Genomic DNA, 12,250 nt, shown 5'->3' on the forward strand with positions numbered 1-12,250 from the left:
ATCCCAGAAGTCTATGCAGTTACAACTGCATAGACTTGAAGGGGATCGGACTGCAATGTCTGTAGGCTGGGACCTATTAGCTTGCTTTGTCTCTGTCTCGAGCCTTGCGGGAAGGGAATGCAGCGTCTTGCTGGGTAGCTTGCTCTCGCAGGGCAAGCAAACATGGAATGGAGTATTTAGGTTGGTTCTTTTATGAGAACAGAGGTATTTAGTTGTTTTTCTTTTTTTTGTATGAGAACTGAAGTTTTCTTATATAGCTGCTGCTGAATGGAGGTTAGTTTTCTATGTGTGTGTGTGTTTTCATATATAGCTGCTGTTGAAAGGAGGTTAGTTTTCCATGTGTGTGTGTTTTCTTATATAGCTGCTGCTGAATGGAAGTTAGTTTTCTGTGTGTATGTGCGTGTTTTCTTATATAGCTGCTGCTGAATGGAGGTTAGTTTTCTGTGTGTGTTTTCTTATAGAGCTGCTGCTGAACAGGGGTTAGTTTTCCGTGTGTGTGTGTTTTCTTATATAGCTGCTGCTGAACAGGGGATAGTTTTCCATGTGTGTGTGTGTGTGTGTGTGTGTGTGTGTGTGTGTGTTTTCTTATATAGCTGCTGCTGAATGGAGGTTAGTTGTGTGTGTGTGTGTGTGTGTGTGTGTGTGTGTGTGTGTGTGTGTGTGTGTGTGTGTGTGTGTGTGTGTGTGTGTGTTTAAGGTACTGCAATAAGCTGCACTGTAGGCTTCTGAAATAAATGATTTGAAATATATTCAGCAATGGTATAACCAGTACTGAAAGAATGTGGATGTCTGTTCAGAATTTTGTTTCCACCATGAGTAAATCTCAATTTGTCTATTGAAAAAAGGTAAAGTAGTGGTGTCATTAAATATCAGTCCAATCATATCACAATACATACACCTACCATTTTATCCAACTACTAAACTATGAAACAACTTGAAGCATTCTAAATTGCAATCATATGCTATCATTACAATGCAAAGAAATGCTGTACATATCATAAATGGTATGTCTAACTTTACCACTCTGATATTATCTTTTTGATTCAATATTATAACATTATTGTTTCACCTGCTTAAACGTTATACTTGTGGTTGTTACTAAATGAGACAGTATTATAAAGAATGAAGGAATACACTTTAAAACCACATATCATTTATTGGTTTATTTTTACTTTCCAAAATACCTTCTTTATAACCAATTTCCTACAGATGTGTAAAACATGTATAAATGCTCTTTAATAGTCAAAGCCATGTCTGCAGTTGTGTTGCTGACCTGGTAAATTTCAGGTCTGTAACACAAATGTAGAAAGGTTGATCTCCAAGATCAACATCAAAATTAAACCAATCTGCAACTACACTATAACTCTATCTGCTGGTACTAACTTGTGATATGAACTCTCTGTGAATGCAAGCACAGCAGGTGTGGGCATGTAATGCCCCAGTTCCATATAATTGGCGGCTAGAGAGAACTCAAGAGCTAGACTCAAACCCTGAGCCTTGGGAAGGCAGGCAGCTTCAGCTTAGCTTCCCTACCCACCACCACTTGTGAAATTTTTGCCTCATATTTTTGTTCTTTTCCTCATAATGACTGTAGTTTTCAGGATTTTGAATTCACTAAATAATGACAGGCATTTAAATTTCAGACTTCATATTCTTCAGAAAGTGCATGGTAACACAAAACCTTTTATTCTAGCAATTTTCTGTTTATATGATCAATATTTGAAAATTGTCCCTATTTTGGGGCTGCATAGTGGCTTTGTCCAGGTTTTTTGTGTTAAGAGGTTGACAGCAATGGTGAGAATGAATTCACTGAATATGTTTGGGGGTTGTATTCCCCATTATTGTCTTTGTCTAGGTGTTTTGTGCTATGAGGTTGAGAGCTGTGGTGAGAACTGAATTCACTAAATGATAGTCATTTAAGTTTCAGTCTAGCTTTTAAAAAACAGCTGATTTGGTATAGTGGTATGTTGCTCTGTAGTGTGCAGGGTCCTGTGTTCAAGACTTAGCAGTGCAATGTATGGTGATAATGCAGTATTTTATTCTAGCAACTTTCCAAGATTATGCAAGCAATGTTTAAATGTGCCCCTAGTTTTGGGGCTTTTGTCCCCCCCCAATAAATTTTGGCTTTTTCCAGATTTCTTGTGCTTCAAAGTTGACAGATACAGTTCAGTGTTTAGTGGAATTTACAAGGAGATGACAGCTTGAAGAGAAGTTTAGTGCTGCTTATGCTGAATTGACTTTTATTGTTAATAGCACAACAGGTAATGTACTTGCTTTTGATGCAGAAGGCTGTGGGTTCTACTCCCACAGTATATAGATGCATTGCTGATACTGTACTATGTTGCACTTTTAAAGGAGGTAGATGCTGCAGTCCTGAGAATGTCCTTTTTGCTGGAGAAACCTAGGAACAATGAACCTGTTATCAGTTTGCCATCCATTCCATATTGCAATATTACTAGCTTATTTTTTTTATTGTAACATAGGCAATTTATTCCTCAAGGGTAACAGGCAGATCAGGAAGGTGTATCTAAGAACACATGTATGTTTCCTGTGCAAGGGGCCTATGATTTGAAAACAGCCCAAAGTTAATCTTTATCTGTCACTATCCACATGTATTTTCTTTGAATGTGGGTTTCAATGCTGTTTCAATGAATGTGAGTTTCAAGGGCAGAGAAGTTTTAATACTAAGTCTATTTTCATTGTGAGACTGCATTTCTTTGTTTATCAGATGTCTATTAGTGTTAGTGTTTGTGCTGTAAAATGTAAAATAAAACTTTTAAATGAAATCCAAATCATTGTAGAAGTAAAGCAGTATGTACATTACAGTGTTTATGGTAAATGGGATGAAATAGCCAAGTAATGGAACATTAGAATAGCTGCTGGGGGAGGCCCCATTCGACCATGGTTTTGTGTGGGGGGAAGGGCTGCAAATTCAAACAGCCCGGCTAAACTATACCTCTCAACTGTCCAGATTTTTGCAAAATGACATTTTTGCTTCTTATTTTTGGTTTGTTCCTCATAACATTTGTGGTTTTCTGGCAAACCATTTAGGAATGAAGTCACTAAATAATGACAGACGTTGAGTTTCAAACTTCATAGCCTTCAGAAAAATGCATGCTAAAGCAAGACCTGTTATTCGGTCAACTAAGTTTATAAAAGAGCATTTTTTTAGTACTGATTGTATGTTCCCCCAATATATTTGGCCTTGTCCAGATTTCCTGCGTTAAGAGGTTGAGAGGTACATGCAAATAAATCACTTGATAGAAGTAGGTATATCCAAACCTCTCAACTGTTACCAGTTTTTGGTTCACAATGTTGCTCTCCCCCTAATAATCCCTCTGCAAAATGCAAATTTGGAAGAAAACGTGGAGGGTTTACAATTAATAAATAATTGTAATGATCAGAGTTATAGATTACTTTTAATTTCAGAAATGCATGTAGATTCTGTTATTTTGTCAGCTGCTCAAGTTAACAGTACTAATATTAAAAAAGTGTCCCTTTTATGACAGGTTCCCAGCTGTATTGTGTGGCTATTTTATATTTTTGCATCACATTTTTGGTCGTTTTTCATAAAATTGTGGTTTTCTGGCAAATTAGTGGCAAATCATTAAAGATTGAAGTTAGAAAATAATGACAGATATTTGAGTTTGATTTCATACCCTTCAGAAAATTCATACTAATGGAAGACGTACTATTCTATTGTCTTTCTAAGTTCATAAGAGCAATATTTAAAAATTGTCCTCATTTTTGGGCCTTTGTCCATATTTCTTGCTCTGAGGCTGAGAGGTATGACACATGTGTCAGGGCCATCACCGTCAGCCAGAGACATTTTAAATTGTGACATACTTGTTGCATGCCACTCCCCCACGTAGGTAGTGACTCTGGATGTGTCCAACCAAGGCAAGGAGCAGTTATGCAGTGTAAGTGTGCAGAGTATCCCCCCATCCAAGGTAGACACAAGCAATACAGTGGCTTTTCATCTGTCCTTGATTTTGCAGAATGTTCTGGTTTTCTGTCATATTTTTATACTGTTGATTTATGGTTCTTCGTATTCAGAAAATGCATGTTGCTGCAGTGCCTGTTGTTCTGTGTTTAAGTAACAATGCTTTAATGACCATCAGGTAAGCTTGTCTAAGACTGTAAGATGCAGGTAAGTTTTAATAAGCCTACTGTTGAAGAATTACCAACATCGAAAGCCTTTTTGTTGTTGCCATGCAGAGAATATTTACATAACTAGATAGCATATAAGCTTTAGGTATTGAAATGCATATGGCAGTATTTGTAATAAAGGACACAATTACAGTATTTTCAGAAGCTCCTTACATTTATTGGAGAGTTGTAGTCATCTTTGCAGGCTTTAACCGTAAACTAAACAGAATGCCAATATATCATATGTGGTCCATAACCTGTGCAGTAATCCTTTAAGCAATTTTTCTGTTTTTGTTCATTTTTTACTTTGATCATGTTTTTCCCATGAAACAAGTAGATAGTTGTTGTCAGGCAGCAGGTCTTTTTTGGATAAAAAACATTTTTACAACTGGGGGTATCACACAGATTGCTACTTTCAGCATGTTACTTGGTACTTTTATAAAGCTGAATATAAATTATAATTAGAACTGCACTTCAAGGAGAAGTGGTTTGAGTTGAATGGTGCTTGTTTTTTATACTTGATTCTGACTGGCATTTAAAAAATAATTTATTTTTTCATGCCACAAAACCTTTTTGTTTCCATCTAGATATTAAGTAAGCTGTTATGTAGCCAATGCATTAAAATATTTTTTTCTTCTACAATTCATTTTGTCTTGATTGGACTCTCATAATGACAGTTTGGCACCCATGCATATTTAATTAACTTCCCAGTTTTTGCAATTTTTAGCATAACTCCACCCCTTTCTAGTTAGCCACAGCCCCCCCTTGATTTGAAGTCACCAGCCGCCACTGCAAAATATAGCTATTAAATTAGTTGTTTCTAGCAGTTACACTGTCAGTAACTTGGTCTTCCTCTGCATTTCTGGCTGGTTTATCTGCCTCACAATTGTTTTACAATAAACTAATCAAATTTGGGACAAAATAATAGATTTAGCTACCTTGTCTACACTTCATTTTCACTCCTCCTGGAATATAATCACTGCTACATGCAGCTGATATTTCATACACGTAACAACAACTAGCAAAGCAAATATTAGCATTAAGGAAGATTACTGACTGATAAGGGCTGCTGAAAAATACTTCACCTGCATCACAGCCTGCTTTGTCTGGGGATGGAAATAGGCCTGCACTAATCTAAATATCACTAATTAACCAGCCATCCCCACCACCTTGTTACCTTTCTTTCTTTTTTAGCGGCTTTTATATTCTTATAGCATAATACCATTATCACCAACTCTTGGAATTAGCCCCTGAGAATACCCAATAAGGTCACTCACATTTTTGAGTAAACCATATTGCATAATAAAGACACCAATACAATAATGGATTTAAATGGTTACAGCCATGTGCTTGTTGTCAATTAATATGCCAGTTAGTGGCAACCAATCTAAAAGATTTGTGCAAAGCAGAATAGTCTGGGAGAACTTGCTAAATAATCTATTTCATGAAAAATACAGAGCCACATCATTGGTGATATGTGATCTTTTCACTTCCCATTTCACCAGCATTAGAAACCATGTCACCATTACAATCAACAAAGGTGAATCTGGCTAATATGTCACAAGATCTCCCCATGGGGCTACCAGTTCAGTGGAAGGACCAACAATGAGTCAGCACCCCCCCCCCTCACAGACACACACACACACACACACACACACACACACACACACACACACACACAATTTACCTATGGTCTCCCTTACCAGTCCAACCTTCCACCAGTAAAAAGGGTTTGGACCTCCCTTCTAAAACTAAACTAAACCTGCCCTCAGATCAACATATAAGACAACTATCCCCATTTCTGAAAAATGAACCGCACCCTGCAAATACAGCTCCTTCTATATGCTTTCCCCAACCTCTGACGCTAACTTAACCATGCAGTTGTTCCTTCTGCTGCTAATCCTTTCTACTGCTTGAATAGAGTTATCTCTGTGCCAACGCAGTCTTTACAACACCCCAGAACATACAATTTGCATCCTAAGCCATCTCTGCTTCAAGTATCCAATCTCTTGCCATATTGGCCAAATGGCATATGACCAAAATGTAGCAGTATTGTGTAGTGCTGCTCCCAAAATCCACAGGACTACCCCAAACTGTATGTTAATTGCGAACACATATCAACTGTCCCACTCCTAGCTAACTGGTTGCTTGCTGCAGCTACCTTATTGAAGTTGACATTTTGCTGCACCCAACAATTTACCTTTTAATATAGGAAAGACCCAGTATCCATGTTTTCCATTGCTGGCATTGTTCCTGGAGCTGAAATGTAAAAGAAATATTGTTAACGTTAACTGCTTTTCTAGGTATGATATATGAGGATTTGATTTCATCTTTCCAAGTTCCTTAATACTCTCCTGAGATGCTTCTACCATTTATGCATGTAGTTCTGCTCCAATTCTAAATGAATGTAATGCAATACTTGCTCAGTATCTTCTTCAAAACTGTTTGTACCTGAAATTGTGAGTCTGGAGCTCCTTATTGGTGGCAAAAGAAAGGTCCCTTCCTTGTGCCTCTCAGTGTTCGAAAAAGTTTGTCACTGTACCACATTCCATGGAGTTTCTTCTGTTATCTGTAGCCAGACCCACTGTCCTCTTGCCCTTTAGTCTGTTTATAACCTTCCTACACAAATACTGACTTTCTTGTCTCTAATCCTAACATTGCTGTTGGGCAGACCTGCGTGCTTACTGGTGTCTCTTCCCATTAGGATGCACTGTCTCAGGCAATCTAAAAAAACTGCGTCCTTCACCTCATTGTAATGTCACCCAGGTTCAAAGTGAAGGTGGGAATATGCCTAATCCTAGTGAGGAGGGCAACCTTTCTCAGTTTGTGAAACTGCTCTCCCAGCAAGTTTCTCAAATACATTCTTCACTGGAAAGACTACAGTTCCAAAGTACCTTTGTCAATGGTTCACAATGGAACGATTTTTTGAACCCGGAAGTCAATGATGGCATGGTGAGAGGGAAAAGAACAGTATTCCAAAAGGAAGTATCTGTGGTTTTGGACCCCAGTGAGATTCCTTTTAGGCAAATGGATAGGACGACCTAGGATTTTTCCACATTTCCTAATAATTGGTTTAAAAGGGATTTTACTTTTTCTACCGACAATGTGGATACTACAGAGAGCAACTTTGGGTCTAATAGTCTACACTGAATGTATTAAACTTAGACAAGTCCCTAAAGAGCTTCACGTGTATAAATTTCCAAAAGGGATTTTATATGGGCAAAACAAACTGGATGAATTGCTTTGTATGTTTGACAGACATGGAGTGCAATTTATTATAAGGATTAATAATCATATGAGTGAACTTGTTAATGAAATTAATGATTTAAATATTCAGATCAATAGCGGCATGGCTTTTATTAGTTTTGAAACCCACTACAATTTCATTTTTGATAAAGCAGAAGAACAAGTTAAGCATAATATGGTAAGGAAACAAAAGAAACTTCAGAGGAATACATTTGAGTACCAGAATAATGTTGCTTAGCCTCTACTTAAGGCCTACCATACTAGTGATAGGGGTATAAACTATAAGAAAGGGGAGTGCAGAGGGGCAATGGGAGGTAACAACATTTTAGTTGCTAGACTTAGACAGAAATTTGCCCCACCCCCAACCCTTCAAGCTATAATGGGGAAAATAAGGAGGTTTTTGAGAAAGAATACACATCACTTAGGAGGTCCAAAAGGATTATGAACAAAACTCAACAGCTTATTTTTTTTTGCCACAACCCCAAATAGGGAGGGAGCAACAATACAATGGATAGAAACAGCAGTGGAGGAAGAACAGCAGAAACAATTATTAGCGACAAATGGAGTGATTGAGGCATTTGGAGGTAAAATGCTCAGTTGGAATGGTTCTAATATTTTTTTTAGTTATATTGAAGAAAAAATCCATTTAACTCATTTTTCTTTGTTTAAGAAAGGGCTCAGGTTTGTTCCAAGTCACAGATGTGACGTAGCAAAGTTTCTTACTGAATTAAAATTATTTACTAGAAAACTTAATTTTAGAACGATATTTAAGCACAAGACAGATATTGATTCCTCCCTCAAGAAATTTAAGAGAAAAAGCATGTTCAACCCACCTCTATACCCTATGGTAGCTAGTTATGAAAAAAATGTATATGCAAGAAATTTATAAAACTTATACATCAAAGTAAGTTTTACAATTTAGATAAAGATGAGGCACTATTACTGAGAGAATTGAGAATGAATAATAATATACAGGTTATGAAACCAGATAAAGAGGTGTGGACAGTGCTAATGAATAAAGTTGATTACATTTTATGGGAGAAATTTTACATGATACAAACACATATGTAATAGTTTCAATAAATGATTGAAATTAATATTGCCCATAAGAAGATGCAGTTATTTTTGGAGGATTCATTACCGCAGGGTGTTATTAATGAGCTGGTTTACAATTTTTTACGTACTGACCATCCAGTGACACCTAATGCATTTGGCGTACTCAAAATTCATAAAAACATCATCACCCCTCCCCTCAGAATGATAGTGGCTTCCCACAATAGTTCTACATATACATTAGGGTTGTTTGTTGATAGAATTTTGAAGGGTACTTTAGCACCTATTAGTCATATATTGCTAGATTCTTGGATTTTCTTAGGAAAATTAAGAACGATTATTACTCAGATGAATGTGCCTTTGTTACTATTGATGTGGTAGATCTTTTTACCTCCATTCCTCATAAAGAACGGTTCGAGTTTTTTATAATGCAATAGAGGAACTTACCTCTTTAAATAATAATAATAATATGATTAATTTTATTATGGTACTTATGGAATATATTTTGTCATACAATTTTTTCGCATTTGAAGGATAGTATTTTAGACAGACCAAGGGAGTAGCGACGGGTGCTAGTTGTGCACCTATGTATGATAAATTGTTGACGTTTTCATGGGAGAAGGAATATATTATGAATTCTAAGTTTAAGGACCAGTGGCACTTATATTTACTGTTCTTGAATGATATGTTTATTTTGTTGAAGGACAAAGATTGTGATGTCAAGGAATTAATGGATTATTTGAACAATATTTGTTCATACTTTAAGTTTACGTATATTGTTTCAGGGGATAATATTGTTTATTTAGATGTAACAATATTCAAGAACTACAGGGATAAATGTTTTGGTTCTAAACTTTTTAGGAAACCTATGTTTTCTAACACCTACATAGATTATCAGAGTAGTCATCCTTTATATATCAAGAAAAATTTAGTGAAAGGACAGATGATAAAAGCAGCTAAAATGTGCTCCACAGTCCAAGATTTCAAAGTAGAATTGTCTATGTTATTTAAGATATTTTTGAGAGGTTCTTATCAGTTCATCGAAACTTCAGCAGTTCGAACACCATATGTTCGAACTGTGAAGTTTGAAAACTGATTATTGCAAAGCCACAGAACACTGAATTCTTTCCCAGGGAAAGAATTCAGTGGGCTGTTTCTGTAGCTTCACGATTTTCAGCACTTTGGAGGAAAGTTACGGGTTGGGTTCAGGTAAGTGTGCGAATGTGTGGACGTTATGGTTAGAGCACGGGTTAGGTGAGTTAGGGTTAGGACACGGGTGAGGTGGGTGTGCAATAGTGACAGACTTTAAGGTTAGGGTGGGATAGGCGAGTTAGGGTTAGGGCGCGGGTCAGGTGAGTGTGCAATAGTGATGGACCTTAGGATTAGGGTTTGGGTTAAGGTAAGTGGATAGATAGTAGTGTATGTACAGTTTAGTGTAGGGTTAGATGTAGGATTTCAAGTGTATGTGTGTAGATTGCTGTTTTTTTTGGTGTGCCTATGTTGTGTGTGTGTTTCTTGGAACAGCGATTTTTTTTTTCCCTGGGAAAAAAAATCGCTGTTCTAAGCCTTCGATGGTTTTGCACTTCATGGTTGAGATATGGTGTTCGAACTTCTTCCATTTCGACGGAGTGATGCAGATCTGTTTTTGAGAGGGGGTAACTGTTTTATTTGATAGTGCAATGTGGGAAAATGGTATTGGATGGTTGGGGGAACCAGATATAAATGATTACTGGGGACCGAGTGACCAGTATTTACACAAGGTGACAATAATACCCACACAGTTTTTGCCCATTCTATGGTGCTACGCTATGGCAGTTTCAGTAAGGAGGTAAAGAAATTTCTTATAAAAAATTGGGTAATGTTCCACTCTAATTCAGACTTAATAAATAGTTTGGGGGATAATAAATAGTTTGGGGGATAGACCCAATTTTGTATTCAAAACAGACTACAACTTGAAATATTTGTAGGTTTTATGATAGGAAGGGCACATGTAAATGTGCGGCATGGAAATTTTGCACCTACATTTTATCAGGTAAAGAAGTATTAGTGGGATACCCCCCTAAAAAAGTTAAACTAGAGATGGGGGACTGTGGAAGCACATGTCTTGCTTATATTGTTGTTTGTCAAGGGTGTTATTATTTTTATGTGGGAAAGACTGAGAGAACCTTGTGGAAACAGGTTTATGAGCATTTATATGCCATACAACATAGACACTCTAATAATGCTCTGTATAAACACTCCATATCTTGTCAAAATTTTAAGTATTTTCTTTTTGGTATTGTTGAAATAGTGAGAAAGGATCCAAGAGGAGGATATTGGGAAAATAAATTAGCAGCAAGGGAACTTTATTGGCAATTCAGACTTAATGGCACTGTTAAACGATAATATCAACCTCATACCTTTTCTCAGCAGAGATCTACTACATTATATTAAAGAATATATATAATTTATGACCATACTAATATTTTATCACTTTTCATATTTTTAAATAAGTTGAGCGAATTGTAGATAGCACCACTGTTTGACTAATGTTCTGCTTTACCGGAATTGTAATGTGGTTGGGTAGGTCATTTTTGCTACATCTTTCTGATTTTTTCATTTTGTATTGTTATATTTTTAATATTGTATTTGTAAGTTTTTAGTATTATTTCAAAAGCGCTTATCCTTGGCTAACTTTTGTGTTTTTAATAAAAGAAGGAGTAACTCCAGCAGTGTCCTGCCATTCTTTCTCTTTGGATTTTACATTATTGATGTGATATTAATTCACAGTTTTTTAGGGTAGGGTGAATTTGTATATTTTAGAATATTATGTACTGTGACTTTATTCTAATTAATTATTTAACGAAGGATTAAGTTGGGTCATGTGATGGTATCATATTATAAATACCTGAGCTTGTGCATTGTCAAATATTCTGAAGAAGTCCTAGTTGAAAAGAATGAAAGAGCTTAATAAAAATAAAAATTCTTCCTTTACTGGAGCTCGTTAATTTCTAGAGGTTGACTACAACATAGGTTTTTGTTTTAAATCTAATATCTCTTGAAAGTTGGCATTAACCATGATCTGTATAAGCACACCTCATATTCATCTTGGCATACTGTGGAAATGTGTCCCACAATAATTGTAATGCCATTAGGCTGATTGAATATATTTTATCATTTTCTTGTCCAGATTTTCAGCGTGGTTATTATATGAAATCTTTGGCTATGTCTGCCCAACCCATGGTTTTATGTAGCCAGCTTATGGCCATGCAGTACACTGCTGCCTTCTCCTGACTGCAACCTGCATTAAGCATTCTAGACATATATGTCCTTAAGTGATGTCAGTGGGCAACCCCATAGCTTTCTTGTTTCTCTAAAAATTTATAATCATCTTTTATATTCTATCCTAGTGTTGTACTGAGTGTCATAATTATTAGCAGTCTCTCATATGTCCACAAATTACATAAATGGATTGATACCTGCTCTGGACTTGGTGACATTTCTGGTGCTAATCATCTGAACCAATCCCACTCTGAATGAGAAAAGGAATCAGCCAATGAATTATCTAGACCCAACATGTGAGGGTTTATATCAGATTATCAAAGTATGCATGCTTCGAATCACTAAAGACTGAACTTTAGTGATCGAAGTATTCATACTTCGAATTGCTAAAAAAATGTTTTAAAACAAGAACAGAAAAACAAAAGGGTGTAAGCAGGGGGGCAAGCACCTCCCACACCCCCGCTACTTAAATATACCAACTCTGAGATCGCACTTCAGTGCACTACAGTGCAGAAATGGAAGATTTCCATTTCCTACACTG

The sequence above is a fragment of the Protopterus annectens genome, chromosome 5.part0 (assembly GCF_019279795.1).
Source record: "Protopterus annectens isolate FY-2018-M chromosome 5.part0, PAN1.0, whole genome shotgun sequence".
NCBI classification, from domain to species: domain Eukaryota; kingdom Metazoa; phylum Chordata; order Ceratodontiformes; family Protopteridae; genus Protopterus; species Protopterus annectens.